This window comes from Pagrus pagrus, assembly GCF_965226575.1.
Source record: "Pagrus pagrus genome assembly, chromosome: 24".
Classification (NCBI taxonomy): domain Eukaryota; kingdom Metazoa; phylum Chordata; class Actinopteri; order Spariformes; family Sparidae; genus Pagrus; species Pagrus pagrus.
This window is the reverse complement of record NC_140206.1, coordinates 11055028-11082360: the sequence shown is the minus strand read 5'-3', so window position 1 is coordinate 11082360 and position 27333 is coordinate 11055028.

Below are 27333 nucleotides of genomic sequence, written 5' to 3'. Positions count from 1 at the left end.
CGATTGACTCGAAATTGCACACGCATGTCCTCCTCACTGGTGGAATGAGGCTCGCCGCTTTTGGTTGGATTCTGGTGGAATTTGTATTTTTGGTGAATATTTTAAAGAAAAAAATGGCCTTTTTCATGAAAACGTCGGCCGATTTTTTCAATAGCTTCCAGGTCTTTGGACCGATTGACTCGAAATTTCTCCCAGACGTGGTCCTATACTGGCTGAACGAGACACAGCAGTCCGCATTGGATTCGGGTGAAATTTGTATTTTTGGCGAATATTTTAGTGAGAGGGACAATGTTTCATGAGGCTGGCTTAAGGCTGAGGCTAGGGTTAGGGTTATGGGGCTAGGGTTAGGGTTACGGTCGTCTTTTGACCGATTGACTCGAAATTGCACACGCATGTCCTCCTCACTGGTGGAATGAGGCTCGCCGCTTTTGGTTGGATTCTGGTGGAATTTGTATTTTTGGTGAATATTTTAAAGAAAAAAATGGCCTTTTTCATGAAAACGTCGGCCGATTTTTTCAATAGCTTCCAGGTCTTTGGACCGATTGACTCGAAATTTCTCCCAGACGTGGTCCTATACTGGCTGAACGAGACACAGCAGTCCGCATTGGATTCGGGTGAAATTTGTATTTTTGGCGAATATTTTAAAGAAAAAATGGCCTTTTTCATGAAAACGTCGGCCGATTTTTTCAATAGCTTCCAGGTCTTTGGACCGATTGACTCGAAATTTCTCCCAGACGTGGTCCTATACTGGCTGAACGAGACACAGCAGTCCGCATTGGATTCGGGTGAAATTTGTATTTTTGGCGAATATTTTAAAGAAAAAATGGCCTTTTTCATGAAAACGTTGGCCGATTTTTTCAATAGCTTCCAGGTCTTTGGACCGATTGACTCGAAATTTCTCCCAGACGTGGTCCTTTACTGGCTGAACGAGACACAGCAGTCCGCATTGGATTCGGGTGAAATTTGTATTTTTGGCGAATATTTTAAAGAAAAAATGGCCTTTTTCATGAAAACGTCGGCCGATTTTTTCAATAGCTTCCAGGTCTTTGGACCGATTGACTCGAAATTTCTCCCAGACGTGGTCCTATACCGGCTGAACGAGACACAGCAGTCCGCATTGGATTCGGGTGAAATTTGTATTTTTGGCGAATATTTTAGTGAGAGGGACAATGTTTCATGAGGCTGGCTTAAGGCTGAGGCTAGGGTTAGGGTTATGGGGCTAGGGTTAGGGTTACGGTCGTCTTTTGACCGATTGACTCGAAATTGCACACGCATGTCCTCCTCACTAGTGGAATGAGGCTCGCCGGTTTTGGTTGGATTCTGGTGGAATTTGTATTTTTGGTGAATATTTTAAAGAAAAAAATGGCCTTTTTCATGAAAACGTCGGCCGATTTTTTCAATAGCTTCCAGGTCTTTGGACCGATTGACTCGAAATTTCTCCCAGACGTGGTCCTATACTGGCTGAACGAGACACAGCAGTCCGCATTGGATTCGGGTGAAATTTGTATTTTTGGCGAATATTTTAAAGAAAAAATGGCCTTTTTCATGAAAACGTCGGCCGATTTTTTCAATAGCTTCCAGGTCTTTGGACCGATTGACTCGAAATTTCTCCCAGACGTGGTCCTATACTGGCTGAACGAGACACAGCAGTCCGCATTGGATTCGGGTGAAATTTGTATTTTTGGCGAATATTTTAGTGAGAGGGACAATGTTTCATGAGGCTGGCTTAAGGCTGAGGCTAGGGTTAGGGTTATGGGGCTAGGTTTAGGGTTACGGTCGTCTTTTGACCGATTGACTCGAAATTGCATACGCATGTCCTCCTCACTGGTGGAATGAGGCTCGCCGGTTTTGGTTGGATTCTGGTGGAATTTGTATTTTTGGTGAATATTTTAAAGAAAAAAATGGCCTTTTTCATGAAAACGTCGGCCGATTTTTTCAATAGTTTTAGTGAGAGGGACAATGTTTCATGAGGCTGGCTTAAGGCTGAGGCTAGGGTTAGGGTTATGGGGCTAGGGTTAGGGTTACGGTCGTCTTTTGACCGATTGACTCGAAATTGCACACGCATGTCCTCCTCACTGGTGGAATGAGGCTCGCCGCTTTTGGTTGGATTCTGGTGGAATTTGTATTTTTGGTGAATATTTTAAAGAAAAAATGGCCTTTTTCATGAAAACGTCGGCCGATTTTTTCAATAGCTTCCAGGTCTTTGGACCGATTGACTCGAAATTTCTCCCAGACGTGGTCCTATACTGGCTGAACGAGACACAGCAGTCCGCATTGGATTCGGGTGAAATTTGTATTTTTGGCGAATATTTTAAAGAAAAAATGGCCTTTTTCATGAAAACGTCGGCCGATTTTTTCAATAGCTTCCAGGTCTTTGGACCGATTGACTCGAAATTTCTCCCAGACGTGGTCCTTTACTGGCTGAACGAGACACAGCAGTCCGCATTGGATTCGGGTGAAATTTGTATTTTTGGCGAATATTTTAAAGAAAAAATGGCCTTTTTCATGAAAACGTCGGCCGATTTTTTCAATAGCTTCCAGGTCTTTGGACCGATTGACTCGAAATTTCTCCCAGACGTGGTCCTATACTGGCTGAACGAGACACAGCAGTCCGCATTGGATTCGGGTGAAATTTGTATTTTTGGCGAATATTTTAGTGAGAGGGACAATGTTTCATGAGGCTGGCTTAAGGCTGAGGCTAGGGTTAGGGTTATGGGGCTAGGGTTAGGGTTACGGTCGTCTTTTGACCGATTGACTCGAAATTGCACACGCATGTCCTCCTCACTGGTGGAATGAGGCTTGCCGGTTTTGGTTGGATTCTGGTGGAATTTGTATTTTTGGTGAATATTTTAAAGAAAAAAATGGCCTTTTTCATGAAAACGTCGGCCGATTTTTTCAATAGCTTCCAGGTCTTTGGACCGATTGACTCGAAATTTCTCCCAGACGTGGTCCTATACTGGCTGAACGAGACACAGCAGTCCGCATTGGATTCGGGTGAAATTTGTATTTTTGGCGAATATTTTAAAGAAAAAATGGCCTTTTTCATGAAAACGTCGGCCGATTTTTTCAATAGCTTCCAGGTCTTTGGACCGATTGACTCGAAATTTCTCCCAGACGTGGTCCTATACTGGCTGAACGAGACACAGCAGTCCGCATTGGATTCGGGTGAAATTTGTATTTTTGGCGAATATTTTAGTGAGAGGGACAATGTTTCATGAAGCTGGCTTAAGGCTGAGGCTAGGGTTAGGGTTATGGGGCTAGGTTTAGGGTTACGGTCGTCTTTTGACCGATTGACTCGAAATTGCACACGCATGTCCTCCTCACTGGTGGAATGAGGCTCGCCGCTTTTGGTTGGATTCTGGTGGAATTTGTATTTTTGGTGAATATTTTAAAGAAAAAAATGGCCTTTTTCATGAAAACGTCGGCCGATTTTTTCAATAGCTTCCAGGTCTTTGGACCGATTGACTCGAAATTTCTCCCAGACGTGGTCCTATACTGGCTGAACGAGACACAGCAGTCCGCATTGGATTCGGGTGAAATTTGTATTTTTGGCGAATATTTTAGTGAGAGGGACAATGTTTCATGAGGCTGGCTTAAGGCTGAGGCTAGGGTTAGGGTTATGGGGCTAGGGTTAGGGTTACGGTCGTCTTTTGACCGATTGACTCGAAATTGCACACGCATGTCCTCCTCACTGGTGGAATGAGGCTCGCCGCTTTTGGTTGGATTCTGGTGGAATTTGTATTTTTGGTGAATATTTTAAAGAAAAAAATGGCCTTTTTCATGAAAACGTCGGCCGATTTTTTCAATAGCTTCCAGGTCTTTGGACCGATTGACTCGAAATTTCTCCCAGACGTGGTCCTATACTGGCTGAACGAGACACAGCAGTCCGCATTGGATTCGGGTGAAATTTGTATTTTTGGCGAATATTTTAGTGAGAGGGACAATGTTTCATGAGGCTGGCTTAAGGCTGAGGCTAGGGTTAGGGTTATGGGGCTAGGGTTAGGGTTACGGTCGTCTTTTGACCGATTGACTCGAAATTGCACACGCATGTCCTCCTCACTGGTGGAATGAGGCTCGCCGCTTTTGGTTGGATTCTGGTGGAATTTGTATTTTTGGTGAATATTTTAAAGAAAAAAATGGCCTTTTTCATGAAAACGTCGGCCGATTTTTTCAATAGCTTCCAGGTCTTTGGACCGATTGACTCGAAATTTCTCCCAGACGTGGTCCTATACTGGCTGAACGAGACACAGCAGTCCGCATTGGATTCGGGTGAAATTTGTATTTTTGGCGAATATTTTAGTGAGAGGGACAATGTTTCATGAGGCTGGCTTAAGGCTGAGGCTAGGGTTAGGGTTATGGGGCTAGGGTTAGGGTTACGGTCGTCTTTTGACCGATTGACTCGAAATTGCACACGCATGTCCTCCTCACTGGTGGAATGAGGCTCGCCGCTTTTGGTTGAATTCTGGTGGAATTTGTATTTTTGGTGAATATTTTAAAGAAAAAAATGGCCTTTTTCATGAAAACGTCGGCCGATTTTTTCAATAGTTTTAGTGAGAGGGACAATGTTTCATGAGGCTGGCTTAAGGCTGAGGCTAGGGTTAGGGTTATGGGGCTAGGGTTAGGGTTACGGTCGTCTTTTGACCGATTGATTCGAAATTGCACACGCATGTCCTCCTCACTGGTGGAATGAGGCTCGCCGCTTTTGGTTGGATTCTGGTGGAATTTGTATTTTTGGTGAATATTTTAAAGAAAAAAATGGCCTTTTTCATGAAAACGTCGGCCGATTTTTTCAATAGCTTCCAGGTCTTTGGACCGATTGACTCGAAATTTCTCCCAGACGTGGTCCTATACTGGCTGAACGAGACACAGCAGTCCGCATTGGATTCGGGTGAAATTTGTATTTTTGGCGAATATTTTAGTGAGAGGGACAATGTTTCATGAGGCTGGCTTAAGGCTGAGGCTAGGGTTAGGGTTATGGGGCTAGGGTTAGGGTTACGGTCGTCTTTTGACCGATTGACTCGAAATTGCACACGCATGTCCTCCTCACTGGTGGAATGAGGCTCGCCGCTTTTGGTTGGATTCTGGTGGAATTTGTATTTTTGGTGAATATTTTAAAGAAAAAAATGGCCTTTTTCATGAAAACGTCGGCCGATTTTTTCAATAGCTTCCAGGTCTTTGGACCGATTGACTCGAAATTTCTCCCAGACGTGGTCCTATACTGGCTGAACGAGACACAGCAGTCCGCATTGGATTCGGGTGAAATTTGTATTTTTGGCGAATATTTTAGTGAGAGGGACAATGTTTCATGAGGCTGGCTTAAGGCTGAGGCTAGGGTTAGGGTTATGGGGCTAGGGTTAGGGTTACGGTCGTCTTTTGACCGATTGACTCGAAATTGCACACGCATGTCCTCCTCACTGGTGGAATGAGGCTCGCCGCTTTTGGTTGAATTCTGGTGGAATTTGTATTTTTGGTGAATATTTTAAAGAAAAAAATGGCCTTTTTCATGAAAACGTCGGCCGATTTTTTCAATAGCTTCCAGGTCTTTGGACCGATTGACTCGAAATTTCTCCCAGACGTGGTCCTATACTGGCTGAACGAGACACAGCAGTCCGCATTGGATTCGGGTGAAATTTGTATTTTTGGCGAATATTTTAAAGAAAAAATGGCCTTTTTCATGAAAACGTCGGCCGATTTTTTCAATAGCTTCCAGGTCTTTGGACCGATTGACTCGAAATTTCTCCCAGACGTGGTCCTATACTGGCTGAACGAGACACAGCAGTCCGCATTGGATTCGGGTGAAATTTGTATTTTTGGCGAATATTTTAAAGAAAAAATGGCCTTTTTCATGAAAACGTCGGCCGATTTTTTCAATAGCTTCCAGGTCTTTGGACCGATTGACTCGAAATTTCTCCCAGACGTGGTCCTTTACTGGCTGAACGAGACACAGCAGTCCGCATTGGATTCGGGTGAAATTTGTATTTTTGGCGAATATTTTAAAGAAAAAATGGCCTTTTTCATGAAAACGTCGGCCGATTTTTTCAATAGCTTCCAGGTCTTTGGACCGATTGACTCGAAATTTCTCCCAGACGTGGTCCTATACTGGCTGAACGAGACACAGCAGTCCGCATTGGATTCGGGTGAAATTTGTATTTTTGGCGAATATTTTAGTGAGAGGGACAATGTTTCATGAGGCTGGCTTAAGGCTGAGGCTAGGGTTAGGGTTATGGGGCTAGGGTTAGGGTTACGGTCGTCTTTTGACCGATTGACTCAAAATTGCACACGCATGTCCTCCTCACTAGTGGAATGAGGCTCGCCGGTTTTGGTTGGATTCTGGTGGAATTTGTATTTTTGGTGAATATTTTAAAGAAAAAAATGGCCTTTTTCATGAAAACGTCGGCCGATTTTTTCAATAGCTTCCAGGTCTTTGGACCGATTGACTCGAAATTTCTCCCAGACGTGGTCCTATACTGGCTGAACGAGACACAGCAGTCCGCATTGGATTCGGGTGAAATTTGTATTTTTGGCGAATATTTTAAAGAAAAAATGGCCTTTTTCATGAAAACGTCGGCCGATTTTTTCAATAGCTTCCAGGTCTTTGGACCGATTGACTCGAAATTTCTCCCAGACGTGGTCCTATACTGGCTGAACGAGACACAGCAGTCCGCATTGGATTCGGGTGAAATTTGTATTTTTGGCGAATATTTTAGTGAGAGGGACAATGTTTCATGAGGCTGGCTTAAGGCTGAGGCTAGGGTTAGGGTTATGGGGCTAGGTTTAGGGTTACGGTCGTCTTTTGACCGATTGACTCGAAATTGCATACGCATGTCCTCCTCACTGGTGGAATGAGGCTCGCCGGTTTTGGTTGGATTCTGGTGGAATTTGTATTTTTGGTGAATATTTTAAAGAAAAAAATGGCCTTTTTCATGAAAACGTCGGCCGATTTTTTCAATAGTTTTAGTGAGAGGGACAATGTTTCATGAGGCTGGCTTAAGGCTGAGGCTAGGGTTAGGGTTATGGGGCTAGGGTTAGGGTTACGGTCGTCTTTTGACCGATTGACTCGAAATTGCACACGCATGTCCTCCTCACTGGTGGAATGAGGCTCGCCGCTTTTGGTTGGATTCTGGTGGAATTTGTATTTTTGGTGAATATTTTAAAGAAAAAATGGCCTTTTTCATGAAAACGTCGGCCGATTTTTTCAATAGCTTCCAGGTCTTTGGACCGATTGACTCGAAATTTCTCCCAGACGTGGTCCTATACTGGCTGAACGAGACACAGCAGTCCGCATTGGATTCGGGTGAAATTTGTATTTTTGGCGAATATTTTAAAGAAAAAATGGCCTTTTTCATGAAAACGTCGGCCGATTTTTTCAATAGCTTCCAGGTCTTTGGACCGATTGACTCGAAATTTCTCCCAGACGTGGTCCTTTACTGGCTGAACGAGACACAGCAGTCCGCATTGGATTCGGGTGAAATTTGTATTTTTGGCGAATATTTTAAAGAAAAAATGGCCTTTTTCATGAAAACGTCGGCCGATTTTTTCAATAGCTTCCAGGTCTTTGGACCGATTGACTCGAAATTTCTCCCAGACGTGGTCCTATACTGGCTGAACGAGACACAGCAGTCCGCATTGGATTCGGGTGAAATTTGTATTTTTGGCGAATATTTTAAAGAAAAAATGGCCTTTTTCATGAAAACGTCGGCCGATTTTTTCAATAGCTTCCAGGTCTTTGGACCGATTGACTCGAAATTTCTCCCAGACATGGTCCTTTACTGGCTGAACGAGACACAGCAGTCCGCATTGGATTCGGGTGAAATTTGTATTTTTGGCGAATATTTTAAAGAAAAAATGGCCTTTTTCATGAAAACGTCGGCCGATTTTTTCAATAGCTTCCAGGTCTTTGGACCGATTGACTCGAAATTTCTCCCAGACGTGGTCCTATACTGGCTGAACGAGACACAGCAGTCCGCATTGGATTCGGGTGAAATTTGTATTTTTGGCGAATATTTTAGTGAGAGGGACAATGTTTCATGAGGCTGGCTTAAGGCTGAGGCTAGGGTTAGGGTTATGGGGCTAGGGTTAGGGTTACGGTCGTCTTTTGACCGATTGACTCGAAATTGCACACGCATGTCCTCCTCACTGGTGGAATGAGGCTTGCCGGTTTTGGTTGGATTCTGGTGGAATTTGTATTTTTGGTGAATATTTTAAAGAAAAAAATGGCCTTTTTCATGAAAACGTCGGCCGATTTTTTCAATAGCTTCCAGGTCTTTGGACCGATTGACTCGAAATTTCTCCCAGACGTGGTCCTATACTGGCTGAACGAGACACAGCAGTCCGCATTGGATTCGGGTGAAATTTGTATTTTTGGCGAATATTTTAAAGAAAAAATGGCCTTTTTCATGAAAACGTCGGCCGATTTTTTCAATAGCTTCCAGGTCTTTGGACCGATTGACTCGAAATTTCTCCCAGACGTGGTCCTATACTGGCTGAACGAGACACAGCAGTCCGCATTGGATTCGGGTGAAATTTGTATTTTTGGCGAATATTTTAGTGAGAGGGACAATGTTTCATGAAGCTGGCTTAAGGCTGAGGCTAGGGTTAGGGTTATGGGGCTAGGTTTAGGGTTACGGTCGTCTTTTGACCGATTGACTCGAAATTACATACGCATGTCCTCCTCACTGGTGGAATGAGGCTCGCCGGTTTTGGTTGGATTCTGGTGGAATTTGTATTTTTGGTGAATATTTTAAAGAAAAAAATGGCCTTTTTCATGAAAACGTCGGCCGATTTTTTCAATAGTTTTAGTGAGAGGGACAATGTTTCATGAGGCTGGCTTAAGGCTGAGGCTAGGGTTAGGGTTATGGGGCTAGGGTTAGGGTTACGGTCGTCTTTTGACCGATTGACTCGAAATTGCACACGCATGTCCTCCTCACTGGTGGAATGAGGCTCGCCGCTTTTGGTTGGATTCTGGTGGAATTTGTATTTTTGGTGAATATTTTAAAGAAAAAAATGGCCTTTTTCATGAAAACGTCGGCCGATTTTTTCAATAGCTTCCAGGTCTTTGGACCGATTGACTCGAAATTTCTCCCAGACGTGGTCCTATACTGGCTGAACGAGACACAGCAGTCCGCATTGGATTCGGGTGAAATTTGTATTTTTGGCGAATATTTTAGTGAGAGGGACAATGTTTCATGAGGCTGGCTTAAGGCTGAGGCTAGGGTTAGGGTTATGGGGCTAGGGTTAGGGTTACGGTCGTCTTTTGACCGATTGACTCGAAATTGCACACGCATGTCCTCCTCACTGGTGGAATGAGGCTCGCCGCTTTTGGTTGGATTCTGGTGGAATTTGTATTTTTGGTGAATATTTTAAAGAAAAAAATGGCCTTTTTCATGAAAACGTCGGCCGATTTTTTCAATAGCTTCCAGGTCTTTGGACCGATTGACTCGAAATTTCTCCCAGACGTGGTCCTATACTGGCTGAACGAGACACAGCAGTCCGCATTGGATTCGGGTGAAATTTGTATTTTTGGCGAATATTTTAGTGAGAGGGACAATGTTTCATGAGGCTGGCTTAAGGCTGAGGCTAGGGTTAGGGTTATGGGGCTAGGGTTAGGGTTACGGTCGTCTTTTGACCGATTGACTCGAAATTGCACACGCATGTCCTCCTCACTGGTGGAATGAGGCTCGCCGCTTTTGGTTGGATTCTGGTGGAATTTGTATTTTTGGTGAATATTTTAAAGAAAAAAATGGCCTTTTTCATGAAAACGTCGGCCGATTTTTTCAATAGTTTTAGTGAGAGGGACAATGTTTCATGAGGCTGGCTTAAGGCTGAGGCTAGGGTTAGGGTTATGGGGCTAGGGTTAGGGTTACGGTCGTCTTTTGACCGATTGACTCGAAATTGCACACGCATGTCCTCCTCACTGGTGGAATGAGGCTCGCCGCTTTTGGTTGGATTCTGGTGGAATTTGTATTTTTGGTGAATATTTTAAAGAAAAAAATGGCCTTTTTCATGAAAACGTCGGCCGATTTTTTCAATAGCTTCCAGGTCTTTGGACCGATTGACTCGAAATTTCTCCCAGACGTGGTCCTATACTGGCTGAACGAGACACAGCAGTCCGCATTGGATTCGGGTGAAATTTGTATTTTTGGCGAATATTTTAGTGAGAGGGACAATGTTTCATGAGGCTGGCTTAAGGCTGAGGCTAGGGTTAGGGTTATGGGGCTAGGGTTAGGGTTACGGTCGTCTTTTGACCGATTGACTCGAAATTGCACACGCATGTCCTCCTCACTGGTGGAATGAGGCTCGCCGCTTTTGGTTGGATTCTGGTGGAATTTGTATTTTTGGTGAATATTTTAAAGAAAAAAATGGCCTTTTTCATGAAAACGTCGGCCGATTTTTTCAATAGCTTCCAGGTCTTTGGACCGATTGACTCGAAATTTCTCCCAGACGTGGTCCTATACTGGCTGAACGAGACACAGCAGTCCGCATTGGATTCGGGTGAAATTTGTATTTTTGGCGAATATTTTAGTGAGAGGGACAATGTTTCATGAGGCTGGCTTAAGGCTGAGGCTAGGGTTAGGGTTATGGGGCTAGGGTTAGGGTTACGGTCGTCTTTTGACCGATTGACTCGAAATTGCACACGCATGTCCTCCTCACTGGTGGAATGAGGCTCGCCGCTTTTGGTTGGATTCTGGTGGAATTTGTATTTTTGGTGAATATTTTAAAGAAAAAAATGGCCTTTTTCATGAAAACGTCGGCCGATTTTTTCAATAGCTTCCAGGTCTTTGGACCGATTGACTCGAAATTTCTCCCAGACGTGGTCCTATACTGGCTGAACGAGACACAGCAGTCCGCATTGGATTCGGGTGAAATTTGTATTTTTGGCGAATATTTTAGTGAGAGGGACAATGTTTCATGAAGCTGGCTTAAGGCTGAGGCTAGGGTTAGGGTTATGGGGCTAGGTTTAGGGTTACGGTCGTCTTTTGACCGATTGACTCGAAATTACATACGCATGTCCTCCTCACTGGTGGAATGAGGCTCGCCGGTTTTGGTTGGATTCTGGTGGAATTTGTATTTTTGGTGAATATTTTAAAGAAAAAAATGGCCTTTTTCATGAAAACGTCGGCCGATTTTTTCAATAGTTTTAGTGAGAGGGACAATGTTTCATGAGGCTGGCTTAAGGCTGAGGCTAGGGTTAGGGTTATGGGGCTAGGGTTAGGGTTACGGTCGTCTTTTGACCGATTGACTCGAAATTGCACACGCATGTCCTCCTCACTGGTGGAATGAGGCTCGCCGCTTTTGGTTGGATTCTGGTGGAATTTGTATTTTTGGTGAATATTTTAAAGAAAAAAATGGCCTTTTTCATGAAAACGTCGGCCGATTTTTTCAATAGCTTCCAGGTCTTTGGACCGATTGACTCGAAATTTCTCCCAGACGTGGTCCTATACTGGCTGAACGAGACACAGCAGTCCGCATTGGATTCGGGTGAAATTTGTATTTTTGGCGAATATTTTAGTGAGAGGGACAATGTTTCATGAGGCTGGCTTAAGGCTGAGGCTAGGGTTAGGGTTATGGGGCTAGGGTTAGGGTTACGGTCGTCTTTTGACCGATTGACTCGAAATTGCACACGCATGTCCTCCTCACTGGTGGAATGAGGCTCGCCGCTTTTGGTTGGATTCTGGTGGAATTTGTATTTTTGGTGAATATTTTAAAGAAAAAAATGGCCTTTTTCATGAAAACGTCGGCCGATTTTTTCAATAGCTTCCAGGTCTTTGGACCGATTGACTCGAAATTTCTCCCAGACGTGGTCCTATACTGGCTGAACGAGACACAGCAGTCCGCATTGGATTCGGGTGAAATTTGTATTTTTGGCGAATATTTTAGTGAGAGGGACAATGTTTCATGAGGCTGGCTTAAGGCTGAGGCTAGGGTTAGGGTTATGGGGCTAGGGTTAGGGTTACGGTCGTCTTTTGACCGATTGACTCGAAATTGCACACGCATGTCCTCCTCACTGGTGGAATGAGGCTCGCCGCTTTTGGTTGGATTCTGGTGGAATTTGTATTTTTGGTGAATATTTTAAAGAAAAAAATGGCCTTTTTCATGAAAACGTCGGCCGATTTTTTCAATAGCTTCCAGGTCTTTGGACCGATTGACTCGAAATTTCTCCCAGACGTGGTCCTATACTGGCTGAACGAGACACAGCAGTCCGCATTGGATTCGGGTGAAATTTGTATTTTTGGCGAATATTTTAGTGAGAGGGACAATGTTTCATGAGGCTGGCTTAAGGCTGAGGCTAGGGTTAGGGTTATGGGGCTAGGGTTAGGGTTACGGTCGTCTTTTGACCGATTGACTCGAAATTGCACACGCATGTCCTCCTCACTGGTGGAATGAGGCTCGCCGCTTTTGGTTGGATTCTGGTGGAATTTGTATTTTTGGTGAATATTTTAAAGAAAAAAATGGCCTTTTTCATGAAAACGTCGGCCGATTTTTTCAATAGCTTCCAGGTCTTTGGACCGATTGACTCGAAATTTCTCCCAGACGTGGTCCTATACTGGCTGAACGAGACACAGCAGTCCGCATTGGATTCGGGTGAAATTTGTATTTTTGGCGAATATTTTAAAGAAAAAATGGCCTTTTTCATGAAAACGTCGGCCGATTTTTTCAATAGCTTCCAGGTCTTTGGACCGATTGACTCGAAATTTCTCCCAGACGTGGTCCTATACTGGCTGAACGAGACACAGCAGTCCGCATTGGATTCGGGTGAAATTTGTATTTTTGGCGAATATTTTAAAGAAAAAATGGCCTTTTTCATGAAAACGTCGGCCGATTTTTTCAATAGCTTCCAGGTCTTTGGACCGATTGACTCGAAATTTCTCCCAGACGTGGTCCTTTACTGGCTGAACGAGACACAGCAGTCCGCATTGGATTCGGGTGAAATTTGTATTTTTGGCGAATATTTTAAAGAAAAAATGGCCTTTTTCATGAAAACGTCGGCCGATTTTTTCAATAGCTTCCAGGTCTTTGGACCGATTGACTCGAAATTTCTCCCAGACGTGGTCCTATACCGGCTGAACGAGACACAGCAGTCCGCATTGGATTCGGGTGAAATTTGTATTTTTGGCGAATATTTTAGTGAGAGGGACAATGTTTCATGAGGCTGGCTTAAGGCTGAGGCTAGGGTTAGGGTTATGGGGCTAGGGTTAGGGTTACGGTCGTCTTTTGACCGATTGACTCGAAATTGCACACGCATGTCCTCCTCACTAGTGGAATGAGGCTCGCCGGTTTTGGTTGGATTCTGGTGGAATTTGTATTTTTGGTGAATATTTTAAAGAAAAAAATGGCCTTTTTCATGAAAACGTCGGCCGATTTTTTCAATAGCTTCCAGGTCTTTGGACCGATTGACTCGAAATTTCTCCCAGACGTGGTCCTATACTGGCTGAACGAGACACAGCAGTCCGCATTGGATTCGGGTGAAATTTGTATTTTTGGCGAATATTTTAGTGAGAGGGACAATGTTTCATGAGGCTGGCTTAAGGCTGAGGCTAGGGTTAGGGTTATGGGGCTAGGTTTAGGGTTACGGTCGTCTTTTGACCGATTGACTCGAAATTGCATACGCATGTCCTCCTCACTGGTGGAATGAGGCTCGCCGGTTTTGGTTGGATTCTGGTGGAATTTGTATTTTTGGTGAATATTTTAAAGAAAAAAATGGCCTTTTTCATGAAAACGTCGGCCGATTTTTTCAATAGTTTTAGTGAGAGGGACAATGTTTCATGAGGCTGGCTTAAGGCTGAGGCTAGGGTTAGGGTTATGGGGCTAGGGTTAGGGTTACGGTCGTCTTTTGACCGATTGACTCGAAATTGCACACGCATGTCCTCCTCACTGGTGGAATGAGGCTCGCCGCTTTTGGTTGGATTCTGGTGGAATTTGTATTTTTGGTGAATATTTTAAAGAAAAAATGGCCTTTTTCATGAAAACGTCGGCCGATTTTTTCAATAGCTTCCAGGTCTTTGGACCGATTGACTCGAAATTTCTCCCAGACGTGGTCCTATACTGGCTGAACGAGACACAGCAGTCCGCATTGGATTCGGGTGAAATTTGTATTTTTGGCGAATATTTTAAAGAAAAAATGGCCTTTTTCATGAAAACGTCGGCCGATTTTTTCAATAGCTTCCAGGTCTTTGGACCGATTGACTCGAAATTTCTCCCAGACGTGGTCCTTTACTGGCTGAACGAGACACAGCAGTCCGCATTGGATTCGGGTGAAATTTGTATTTTTGGCGAATATTTTAAAGAAAAAATGGCCTTTTTCATGAAAACGTCGGCCGATTTTTTCAATAGCTTCCAGGTCTTTGGACCGATTGACTCGAAATTTCTCCCAGACGTGGTCCTATACTGGCTGAACGAGACACAGCAGTCCGCATTGGATTCGGGTGAAATTTGTATTTTTGGCGAATATTTTAGTGAGAGGGACAATGTTTCATGAGGCTGGCTTAAGGCTGAGGCTAGGGTTAGGGTTATGGGGCTAGGGTTAGGGTTACGGTCGTCTTTTGACCGATTGACTCGAAATTGCACACGCATGTCCTCCTCACTGGTGGAATGAGGCTTGCCGGTTTTGGTTGGATTCTGGTGGAATTTGTATTTTTGGTGAATATTTTAAAGAAAAAAATGGCCTTTTTCATGAAAACGTCGGCCGATTTTTTCAATAGCTTCCAGGTCTTTGGACCGATTGACTCGAAATTTCTCCCAGACGTGGTCCTATACTGGCTGAACGAGACACAGCAGTCCGCATTGGATTCGGGTGAAATTTGTATTTTTGGCGAATATTTTAAAGAAAAAATGGCCTTTTTCATGAAAACGTCGGCCGATTTTTTCAATAGCTTCCAGGTCTTTGGACCGATTGACTCGAAATTTCTCCCAGACGTGGTCCTATACTGGCTGAACGAGACACAGCAGTCCGCATTGGATTCGGGTGAAATTTGTATTTTTGGCGAATATTTTAGTGAGAGGGACAATGTTTCATGAAGCTGGCTTAAGGCTGAGGCTAGGGTTAGGGTTATGGGGCTAGGTTTAGGGTTACGGTCGTCTTTTGACCGATTGACTCGAAATTACATACGCATGTCCTCCTCACTGGTGGAATGAGGCTCGCCGGTTTTGGTTGGATTCTGGTGGAATTTGTATTTTTGGTGAATATTTTAAAGAAAAAAATGGCCTTTTTCATGAAAACGTCGGCCGATTTTTTCAATAGTTTTAGTGAGAGGGACAATGTTTCATGAGGCTGGCTTAAGGCTGAGGCTAGGGTTAGGGTTATGGGGCTAGGGTTAGGGTTACGGTCGTCTTTTGACCGATTGACTCGAAATTGCACACGCATGTCCTCCTCACTGGTGGAATGAGGCTCGCCGCTTTTGGTTGGATTCTGGTGGAATTTGTATTTTTGGTGAATATTTTAAAGAAAAAAATGGCCTTTTTCATGAAAACGTCGGCCGATTTTTTCAATAGCTTCCAGGTCTTTGGACCGATTGACTCGAAATTTCTCCCAGACGTGGTCCTATACTGGCTGAACGAGACACAGCAGTCCGCATTGGATTCGGGTGAAATTTGTATTTTTGGCGAATATTTTAGTGAGAGGGACAATGTTTCATGAGGCTGGCTTAAGGCTGAGGCTAGGGTTAGGGTTATGGGGCTAGGGTTAGGGTTACGGTCGTCTTTTGACCGATTGACTCGAAATTGCACACGCATGTCCTCCTCACTGGTGGAATGAGGCTCGCCGCTTTTGGTTGGATTCTGGTGGAATTTGTATTTTTGGTGAATATTTTAAAGAAAAAAATGGCCTTTTTCATGAAAACGTCGGCCGATTTTTTCAATAGCTTCCAGGTCTTTGGACCGATTGACTCGAAATTTCTCCCAGACGTGGTCCTATACTGGCTGAACGAGACACAGCAGTCCGCATTGGATTCGGGTGAAATTTGTATTTTTGGCGAATATTTTAGTGAGAGGGACAATGTTTCATGAGGCTGGCTTAAGGCTGAGGCTAGGGTTAGGGTTATGGGGCTAGGGTTAGGGTTACGGTCGTCTTTTGACCGATTGACTCGAAATTGCACACGCATGTCCTCCTCACTGGTGGAATGAGGCTCGCCGCTTTTGGTTGGATTCTGGTGGAATTTGTATTTTTGGTGAATATTTTAAAGAAAAAAATGGCCTTTTTCATGAAAACGTCGGCCGATTTTTTCAATAGCTTCCAGGTCTTTGGACCGATTGACTCGAAATTTCTCCCAGACGTGGTCCTATACTGGCTGAACGAGACACAGCAGTCCGCATTGGATTCGGGTGAAATTTGTATTTTTGGCGAATATTTTAAAGAAAAAATGGCCTTTTTCATGAAAACGTCGGCCGATTTTTTCAATAGCTTCCAGGTCTTTGGACCGATTGACTCGAAATTTCTCCCAGACGTGGTCCTATACTGGCTGAACGAGACACAGCAGTCCGCATTGGATTCGGGTGAAATTTGTATTTTTGGCGAATATTTTAAAGAAAAAATGGCCTTTTTCATGAAAACGTCGGCCGATTTTTTCAATAGCTTCCAGGTCTTTGGACCGATTGACTCGAAATTTCTCCCAGACGTGGTTCTTTACTGGCTGAACGAGACACAGCAGTCCGCATTGGATTCGGGTGAAATTTGTATTTTTGGCGAATATTTTAAAGAAAAAATGGCCTTTTTCATGAAAACGTCGGCCGATTTTTTCAATAGCTTCCAGGTCTTTGGACCGATTGACTCGAAATTTCTCCCAGACGTGGTCCTATACTGGCTGAACGAGACACAGCAGTCCGCATTGGATTCGGGTGAAATTTGTATTTTTGGCGAATATTTTAGTGAGAGGGACAATGTTTCATGAGGCTGGCTTAAGGCTGAGGCTAGGGTTAGGGTTATGGGGCTAGGGTTAGGGTTACGGTCGTCTTTTGACCGATTGACTCGAAATTGCACACGCATGTCCTCCTCACTAGTGGAATGAGGCTCGCCGGTTTTGGTTGGATTCTGGTGGAATTTGTATTTTTGGTGAATATTTTAAAGAAAAAAATGGCCTTTTTCATGAAAACGTCGGCCGATTTTTTCAATAGCTTCCAGGTCTTTGGACCGATTGACTCGAAATTTCTCCCAGACGTGGTCCTATACTGGCTGAACGAGACACAGCAGTCCGCATTGGATTCGGGTGAAATTTGTATTTTTGGCGAATATTTTAAAGAAAAAATGGCCTTTTTCATGAAAACGTCGGCCGATTTTTTCAATAGCTTCCAGGTCTTTGGACCGATTGACTCGAAATTTCTCCCAGACGTGGTCCTATACTGGCTGAACGAGACACAGCAGTCCGCATTGGATTCGGGTGAAATTTGTATTTTTGGCGAATATTTTAGTGAGAGGGACAATGTTTCATGAGGCTGGCTTAAGGCTGAGGCTAGGGTTAGGGTTATGGGGCTAGGTTTAGGGTTACGGTCGTCTTTTGACCGATTGACTCGAAATTGCATACGCATGTCCTCCTCACTGGTGGAATGAGGCTCGCCGGTTTTGGTTGGATTCTGGTGGAATTTGTATTTTTGGTGAATATTTTAAAGAAAAAAATGGCCTTTTTCATGAAAACGTCGGCCGATTTTTTCAATAGTTTTAGTGAGAGGGACAATGTTTCATGAGGCTGGCTTAAGGCTGAGGCTAGGGTTAGGGTTATGGGGCTAGGGTTAGGGTTACGGTCGTCTTTTGACCGATTGACTCGAAATTGCACACGCATGTCCTCCTCACTGGTGGAATGAGGCTCGCCGGTTTTGGTTGGATTCTGGTGGAATTTGTATTTTTGGCGAATATTTTAAAGAAAAAATCGGCCTTTTTCATGAAAAGGTCAGCCGATTTTTTCAATAGCTTCCAGGTCTTTGGACCGATTGACTCGAAATTTCTCCCAGACGTGGTCCTATACTGGCTGAACGAGACACAGCAGTCCGCATTGGATTCGGGTGAAATTTGTATTTTTGGCGAATATTTTAGTGAGAGGGACAATGTTTCATGAGGCTGGCTTAAGGCTGAGGCTAGGGTTAGGGTTATGGGGCTAGGGTTAGGGTTACGGTCGTCTTTTGACCGATTGACTCGAAATTGCACACGCATGTCCTCCTCACTGGTGGAATGAGGCTCGCCGGTTTTGGTTGGATTCTGGTGGAATTTGTATTTTTGGTGAATATTTTAAAGAAAAAATGGCCTTTTTCATGAAAACGTCGGCCGATTTTTTCAATAGCTTCCAGGTCTTTGGACCGATTGACTCGAAATTTCTCCCAGACGTGGTCCTATACTGGCTGAACGAGACACAGCAGTCCGCATTGGATTCGGGTGAAATTTGTATTTTTGGCGAATATTTTAAAGAATAAATGGCCTTTTTCATGAAAACGTCGGCCGATTTTTTCAATAGCTTCCAGGTCTTGGGACCGATTGACTCGAAATTTCTCCCAGACGTGGTCCTATACTGGCTGAACGAGACACAGCAGTCCGCATTGGATTCGGGTGAAATTTGTATTTTTGGCGAATATTTTAAAGAAAAAATGGCCTTTTTCATGAAAACGTCGGCCGATTTTTTCAATAGCTTCCAGGTCTTTGGACCGATTGACTCGAAATTTCTCCCAGACGTGGTCCTATACTGGCTGAACGAGACACAGCAGTCCGCATTGGATTCGGGTGAAATTTGTATTTTTGGCGAATATTTTAAAGAAAAAATGGCCTTTTTCATGAAAACGTCGGCCGATTTTTTCAATAGCTTCCAGGTTTTTGGACCGATTGACTCGAAATTTCTCCCAGACGTGGTCCTATACTGGCTGAACGAGACACAGCAGTCCGCATTGGATTCGGGTGAAATTTGTATTTTTGGCGAATATTTTAAAGAAAAAATGGCCTTTTTCATGAAAACGTCGGCCGATTTTTTCAATAGCTTCCAGGTCTTGGGACCGATTGACTCGAAATTTCTCCCAGACGTGGTCCTATACTGGCTGAACGAGACACAGCAGTCCGCATTGGATTCGGGTGAAATTTGTATTTTTGGCGAATATTTTAAAGAAAAAATGGCCTTTTTCATGAAAACGTCGGCCGATTTTTTCAATAGCTTCCAGGTCTTTGGACCGATTGACTCGAAATTTCTCCCAGACGTGGTCCTATACTGGCTGAACGAGACACAGCAGTCCGCATTGGATTCGGGTGAAATTTGTATTTTTGGCGAATATTTTAAAGAAAAAATGGCCTTTTTCATGAAAACGTCGGCCGATTTTTTCAATAGCTTCCAGGTCTTTGGACCGATTGACTTGAAATTTCTCCCAGACGTGGTCCTATACTGGCTGAACGAGACACAGCAGTCCGCATTGGATTCGGGTGAAATTTGTATTTTTGGCGAATATTTTAGTGAGAGGGACAATGTTTCATGAGGCTGGCTTAAGGCTGAGGCTAGGGTTAGGGTTATGGGGCTAGGGTTAGGGTTACGGTCGTCTTTTGACCGATTGACTCGAAATTGCACACGCATGTCCTCCTCACTGGTGGAATGAGGCTCGCCGGTTTTGGTTGGATTCTGGTGGAATTTGTATTTTTGGCGAATATTTTAAAGAAAAAATCGGCCTTTTTCATGAAAAGGTCAGCCGATTTTTTCAATAGCTTCCAGGTCTTTGGACCGATTGACTCGAAATTTCTCCCAGACGTGGTCCTATACTGGCTGAACGAGACACAGCAGTCCGCATTGGATTCGGGTGAAATTTGTATTTTTGGCGAATATTTTAGTGAGAGGGACAATGTTTCATGAGGCTGGCTTAAGGCTGAGGCTAGGGTTAGGGTTATGGGGCTAGGGTTAGGGTTACGGTCGTCTTTTGACCGATTGACTAGAAATTGGACACGCATGTCCTCCTCACTGGTGGAATGAGGCTCGCCGCTTTTGGTTGGATTCTGGTGGAATTTGTATTTTTGGTGAATATTTTAACGAAAAAAATGGCCTTTTTCATGAAAACGTCGGCCGATTTTTTCAATAGCTTCCAGGTCTTTGGACCGATTGACTCGAAATTTCTCCCAGACGTGGTCCTATACTGGCTGAACGAGACACAGCAGTCCGCATTGGATTCGGGTGAAATTTGTATTTTTGGCGAATATTTTAAAGAAAAAATGGCCTTTTTCATGAAAACGTCGGCCGATTTTTTCAATAGCTTCCAGGTCTTTGGACCGATTGACTCGAAATTTCTCCCAGACGTGGTCCTATACTGGCTGAACGAGACACAGCAGTCCGCATTGGATTCGGGTGAAATTTGTATTTTTGGCGAATATTTTAGTGAGAGGGACAATGTTTCATGAGGCTGGCTTAAGGCTGAGGCTAGGGTTAGGGTTATGGGGCTAGGTTTAGGGTTACGGTCGTCTTTTGACCGATTGACTCGAAATTGCATACGCATGTCCTCCTCACTGGTGGAATGAGGCTCGCCGGTTTTGGTTGGATTCTGGTGGAATTTGTATTTTTGGTGAATATTTTAAAGAAAAAAATGGCCTTTTTCATGAAAACGTCGGCCGATTTTTTCAATAGTTTTAGTGAGAGGGACAATGTTTCATGAGGCTGGCTTAAGGCTGAGGCTAGGGTTAGGGTTATGGGGCTAGGGTTAGGGTTACGGTCGTCTTTTGACCAATTGACTCGAAATTGCACACGCATGTCCTCCTCACTGGTGGAATGAGGCTCGCCGCTTTTGGTTGGATTCTGGTGGAATTTGTATTTTTGGTGAATATTTTAAAGAAAAAAATGGCCTTTTTCATGAAAACGTCGGCCGATTTTTTCAATAGCTTCCAGGTCTTTGGACCGATTGACTCGAAATTTCTCCCAGACGTGGTCCTATACTGGCTGAACGAGACACAGCAGTCCGCATTGGATTCGGGTGAAATTTGTATTTTTGGCGAATATTTTAAAGAAAAAATGGCCTTTTTCATGAAAACGTCGGCCGATTTTTTCAATAGCTTCCAGGTCTTTGGACCGATTGACTCGAAATTTCTCCCAGACGTGGTCCTATACTGGCTGAACGAGACACAGCAGTCCGCATTGGATTCGGGTGAAATTTGTATTTTTGGCGAATATTTTAGTGAGAGGGACAATGTTTCATGAGGCTGGCTTAAGGCTGAGGCTAGGGTTAGGGTTATGGGGCTAGGGTTAGGGTTACGGTCGTCTTTTGACCGATTGACTCGAAATTGCACACGCATGTCCTCCTCACTGGTGGAATGAGGCTCGCCGGTTTTGGTTGGATTCTGGTGGAATTTGTATTTTTGGTGAATATTTTAAAGAAAAAATGGCCTTTTTCATGAAAACGTCGGCCGATTTTTTCAATAGCTTCCAGGTCTTTGGACCGATTGACTCGAAATTTCTCCCAGACGTGGTCCTATACTGGCTGAACGAGACACAGCAGTCCGCATTGGATTCGGGTGAAATTTGTATTTTTGGCGAATATTTTAAAGAATAAATGGCCTTTTTCATGAAAACGTCGGCCGATTTTTTCAATAGCTTCCAGGTCTTGGGACCGATTGACTCGAAATTTCTCCCAGACGTGGTCCTATACTGGCTGAACGAGACACAGCAGTCCGCATTGGATTCGGGTGAAATTTGTATTTTTGGCGAATATTTTAAAGAAAAAATGGCCTTTTTCATGAAAACGTCGGCCGATTTTTTCAATAGCTTCCAGGTCTTTGGACCGATTGACTCGAAATTTCTCCCAGACGTGGTCCTATACTGGCTGAACGAGACACAGCAGTCCGCATTGGATTCGGGTGAAATTTGTATTTTTGGCGAATATTTTAAAGAAAAAATGGCCTTTTTCATGAAAACGTCGGCCGATTTTTTCAATAGCTTCCAGGTTTTTGGACCGATTGACTCGAAATTTCTCCCAGACGTGGTCCTATACTGGCTGAACGAGACACAGCAGTCCGCATTGGATTCGGGTGAAATTTGTATTTTTGGCGAATATTTTAAAGAAAAAATGGCCTTTTTCATGAAAACGTCGGCCGATTTTTTCAATAGCTTCCAGGTCTTGGGACCGATTGACTCGAAATTTCTCCCAGACGTGGTCCTATACTGGCTGAACGAGACACAGCAGTCCGCATTGGATTCGGGTGAAATTTGTATTTTTGGCGAATATTTTAAAGAAAAAATGGCCTTTTTCATGAAAACGTCGGCCGATTTTTTCAATAGCTTCCAGGTCTTTGGACCGATTGACTCGAAATTTCTCCCAGACGTGGTCCTATACTGGCTGAACGAGACACAGCAGTCCGCATTGGATTCGGGTGAAATTTGTATTTTTGGCGAATATTTTAAAGAAAAAATGGCCTTTTTCATGAAAACGTCGGCCGATTTTTTCAATAGCTTCCAGGTCTTTGGACCGATTGACTTGAAATTTCTCCCAGACGTGGTCCTATACTGGCTGAACGAGACACAGCAGTCCGCATTGGATTCGGGTGAAATTTGTATTTTTGGCGAATATTTTAGTGAGAGGGACAATGTTTCATGAGGCTGGCTTAAGGCTGAGGCTAGGGTTAGGGTTATGGGGCTAGGGTTAGGGTTACGGTCGTCTTTTGACCGATTGACTCGAAATTGCACACGCATGTCCTCCTCACTGGTGGAATGAGGCTCGCCGGTTTTGGTTGGATTCTGGTGGAATTTGTATTTTTGGCGAATATTTTAAAGAAAAAATCGGCCTTTTTCATGAAAAGGTCAGCCGATTTTTTCAATAGCTTCCAGGTCTTTGGACCGATTGACTCGAAATTTCTCCCAGACGTGGTCCTATACTGGCTGAACGAGACACAGCAGTCCGCATTGGATTCGGGTGAAATTTGTATTTTTGGCGAATATTTTAGTGAGAGGGACAATGTTTCATGAGGCTGGCTTAAGGCTGAGGCTAGGGTTAGGGTTATGGGGCTAGGGTTAGGGTTACGGTCGTCTTTTGACCGATTGACTAGAAATTGGACACGCATGTCCTCCTCACTGGTGGAATGAGGCTCGCCGCTTTTGGTTGGATTCTGGTGGAATTTGTATTTTTGGTGAATATTTTAACGAAAAAAATGGCCTTTTTCATGAAAACGTCGGCCGATTTTTTCAATAGCTTCCAGGTCTTTGGACCGATTGACTCGAAATTTCTCCCAGACGTGGTCCTATACTGGCTGAACGAGACACAGCAGTCCGCATTGGATTCGGGTGAAATTTGTATTTTTGGCGAATATTTTAAAGAAAAAATGGCCTTTTTCATGAAAACGTCGGCCGATTTTTTCAATAGCTTCCAGGTCTTTGGACCGATTGACTCGAAATTTCTCCCAGACGTGGTCCTATACTGGCTGAACGAGACACAGCAGTCCGCATTGGATTCGGGTGAAATTTGTATTTTTGGCGAATATTTTAGTGAGAGGGACAATGTTTCATGAGGCTGGCTTAAGGCTGAGGCTAGGGTTAGGGTTATGGGGCTAGGGTTAGGGTTACGGTCGTCTTTTGACCGATTGACTAGAAATTGGACACGCATGTCCTCCTCACTGGTGGAATGAGGCTCGCCGCTTTTGGTTGGATTCTGGTGGAATTTGTATTTTTGGTGAATATTTTAACGAAAAAAATGGCCTTTTTCATGAAAACGTCGGCCGATTTTTTCAATAGCTTCCAGGTCTTTGGACCGATTGACTCGAAATTTCTCCCAGACGTGGTCCTATACTGGCTGAACGAGACACAGCAGTCCGCATTGGATTCGGGTGAAATTTGTATTTTTGGCGAATATTTTAAAGAAAAAATGGCCTTTTTCATGAAAACGTCGGCCGATTTTTTCAATAGCTTCCAGGTCTTTGGACCGATTGACTCGAAATTTCTCCCAGACGTGGTCCTATACTGGCTGAACGAGACACAGCAGTCCGCATTGGATTCGGGTGAAATTTGTATTTTTGGCGAATATTTTAAAGAAAAAATGGCCTTTTTCATGAAAACGTCGGCCGATTTTTTCAATAGCTTCCAGGTCTTTGGACCGATTGACTCGAAATTTCTCCCAGACGTGGTCCTTTACTGGCTGAACGAGACACAGCAGTCCGCATTGGATTCGGGTGAAATTTGTATTTTTGGCGAATATTTTAAAGAAAAAATGGCCTTTTTCATGAAAACGTCGGCCGATTTTTTCAATAGCTTCCAGGTCTTTGGACCGATTGACTCGAAATTTCTCCCAGACGTGGTCCTATACTGGCTGAACGAGACACAGCAGTCCGCATTGGATTCGGGTGAAATTTGTATTTTTGGCGAATATTTTAGTGAGAGGGACAATGTTTCATGAGGCTGGCTTAAGGCTGAGGCTAGGGTTAGGGTTATGGGGCTAGGGTTAGGGTTACGGTCGTCTTTTGACCGATTGACTCGAAATTGCACACGCATGTCCTCCTCACTGGTGGAATGAGGCTTGCCGGTTTTGGTTGGATTCTGGTGGAATTTGTATTTTTGGTGAATATTTTAAAGAAAAAAATGGCCTTTTTCATGAAAACGTCGGCCGATTTTTTCAATAGCTTCCAGGTCTTTGGACCGATTGACTCGAAATTTCTCCCAGACGTGGTCCTATACTGGCTGAACGAGACACAGCAGTCCGCATTGGATTCGGGTGAAATTTGTATTTTTGGCGAATATTTTAAAGAAAAAATGGCCTTTTTCATGAAAACGTCGGCCGATTTTTTCAATAGCTTCCAGGTCTTTGGACCGATTGACTCGAAATTTCTCCCAGACGTGGTCCTATACTGGCTGAACGAGACACAGCAGTCCGCATTGGATTCGGGTGAAATTTGTATTTTTGGCGAATATTTTAAAGAAAAAATGGCCTTTTTCATGAAAACGTCGGCCGATTTTTTCAATAGCTTCCAGGTCTTTGGACCGATTGACTCGAAATTTCTCCCAGACGTGGTCCTTTACTGGCTGAACGAGACACAGCAGTCCGCATTGGATTCGGGTGAAATTTGTATTTTTGGCGAATATTTTAAAGAAAAAATGGCCTTTTTCATGAAAACGTCGGCCGATTTTTTCAATAGCTTCCAGGTCTTTGGACCGATTGACTCGAAATTTCTCCCAGACGTGGTCCTATACTGGCTGAACGAGACACAGCAGTCCGCATTGGATTCGGGTGAAATTTGTATTTTTGGCGAATATTTTAGTGAGAGGGACAATGTTTCATGAGGCTGGCTTAAGGCTGAGGCTAGGGTTAGGGTTATGGGGCTAGGGTTAGGGTTACGGTCGTCTTTTGACCGATTGACTCGAAATTGCACACGCATGTCCTCCTCACTGGTGGAATGAGGCTTGCCGGTTTTGGTTGGATTCTGGTGGAATTTGTATTTTTGGCGAATATTTTAAAGAAAAAATCGGCCTTTTTCATGAAAAGGTCAGCCGATTTTTTCAATAGCTTCCAGGTCTTTGGACCGATTGACTCGAAATTTCTCCCAGACGTGGTCCTATACTGGCTGAACGAGACACAGCAGTCCGCATTGGATTCGGGTGAAATTTGTATTTTTGGCGAATATTTTAGTGAGAGGGACAATGTTTCATGAGGCTGGCTTAAGGCTGAGGCTAGGGTTAGGGTTATGGGGCTAGGGTTAGGGTTACGGTCGTCTTTTGACCGATTGACTCGAAATTGCACACGCATGTCCTCCTCACTGGTGGAATGAGGCTCGCCGGTTTTGGTTGGATTCTGGTGGAATTTGTATTTTTGGTGAATATTTTAAAGAAAAAAATGGCCTTTTTCATGAAAACGTCGGCCGATTTTTTCAATAGTTTTAGTGAGAGGGACAATGTTTCATGAGGCTGGCTTAAGGCTGAGGCTAGGGTTAGGGTTATGGGGCTAGGGTTAGGGTTACGGTCGTCTTTTGACCGATTGACTCGAAATTGCACACGCATGTCCTCCTCACTGGTGGAATGAGGCTTGCCGGTTTTGGTTGGATTCTGGTGGAATTTGTATTTTTGGTGAATATTTTAAAGAAAAAAATGGCCTTTTTCATGAAAACGTCGGCCGATTTTTTCAATAGCTTCCAGGTCTTTGGACCGATTGACTCGAAATTTCTCCCAGACGTGGTCCTATACTGGCTGAACGAGACACAGCAGTCCGCATTGGATTCGGGTGAAATTTGTATTTTTGGCGAATATTTTAAAGAAAAAATGGCCTTTTTCATGAAAACGTCGGCCGATTTTTTCAATAGCTTCCAGGTCTTTGGACCGATTGACTCGAAATTTCTCCCAGACGTGGTCCTATACTGGCTGAACGAGACACAGCAGTCCGCATTGGATTCGGGTGAAATTTGTATTTTTGGCGAATATTTTAGTGAGAGGGACAATGTTTCATGAGGCTGGCTTAAGGCTGAGGCTAGGGTTAGGGTTATGGGGCTAGGGTTAGGGTTACGGTCGTCTTTTGACCGATTGACTCGAAATTGCACACGCATGTCCTCCTCACTGGTGGAATGAGGCTCGCCGGTTTTGGTTGGATTCTGGTGGAATTTGTATTTTTGGTGAATATTTTAAAGAAAAAAATGGCCTTTTTCATGAAAACGTCGGCCGATTTTTTCAATAGTTTTAGTGAGAGGGACAATGTTTCATGAGGCTGGCTTAAGGCTGAGGCTAGGGTTAGGGTTATGGGGCTAGGGTTAGGGTTACGGTCGTCTTTTGACCGATTGACTCGAAATTGCACACGCATGTCCTCCTCACTGGTGGAATGAGGCTCGCCGCTTTTGGTTGGATTCTGGTGGAATTTGTATTTTTGGTGAATATTTTAAAGAAAAAAATGGCCTTTTTCATGAAAACGTCGGCCGATTTTTTCAATAGCTTCCAGGTCTTTGGACCGATTGACTCGAAATTTCTCCCAGACGTGGTCCTATACTGGCTGAACGAGACAGAGCAGTCCGCATTGGATTCGGGTGAAATTTGTATTTTTGGCGAATATTTTAAAGAAAAAATGGCCTTTTTCATGAAAACGTCGGCCGATTTTTTCAATAGCTTCCAGGTCTTTGGACCGATTGACTCGAAATTTCTCCCAGACGTGGTCCTATACTGGCTGAACGAGACACAGCAGTCCGCATTGGATTCGGGTGAAATTTGTATTTTTGGCGAATATTTTAAAGAAAAAATGGCCTTTTTCATGAAAACGTCGGCCGATTTTTTCAATAGCTTCCAGGTCTTTGGACCGATTGACTCGAAATTTCTCCCAGACGTGGTCCTATACTGGCTGAACGAGACACAGCAGTCCGCATTGGATTCGGGTGAAATTTGTATTTTTGGCGAATATTTTAGTGAGAGGGACAATGTTTCATGAGGCTGGCTTAAGGCTGAGGCT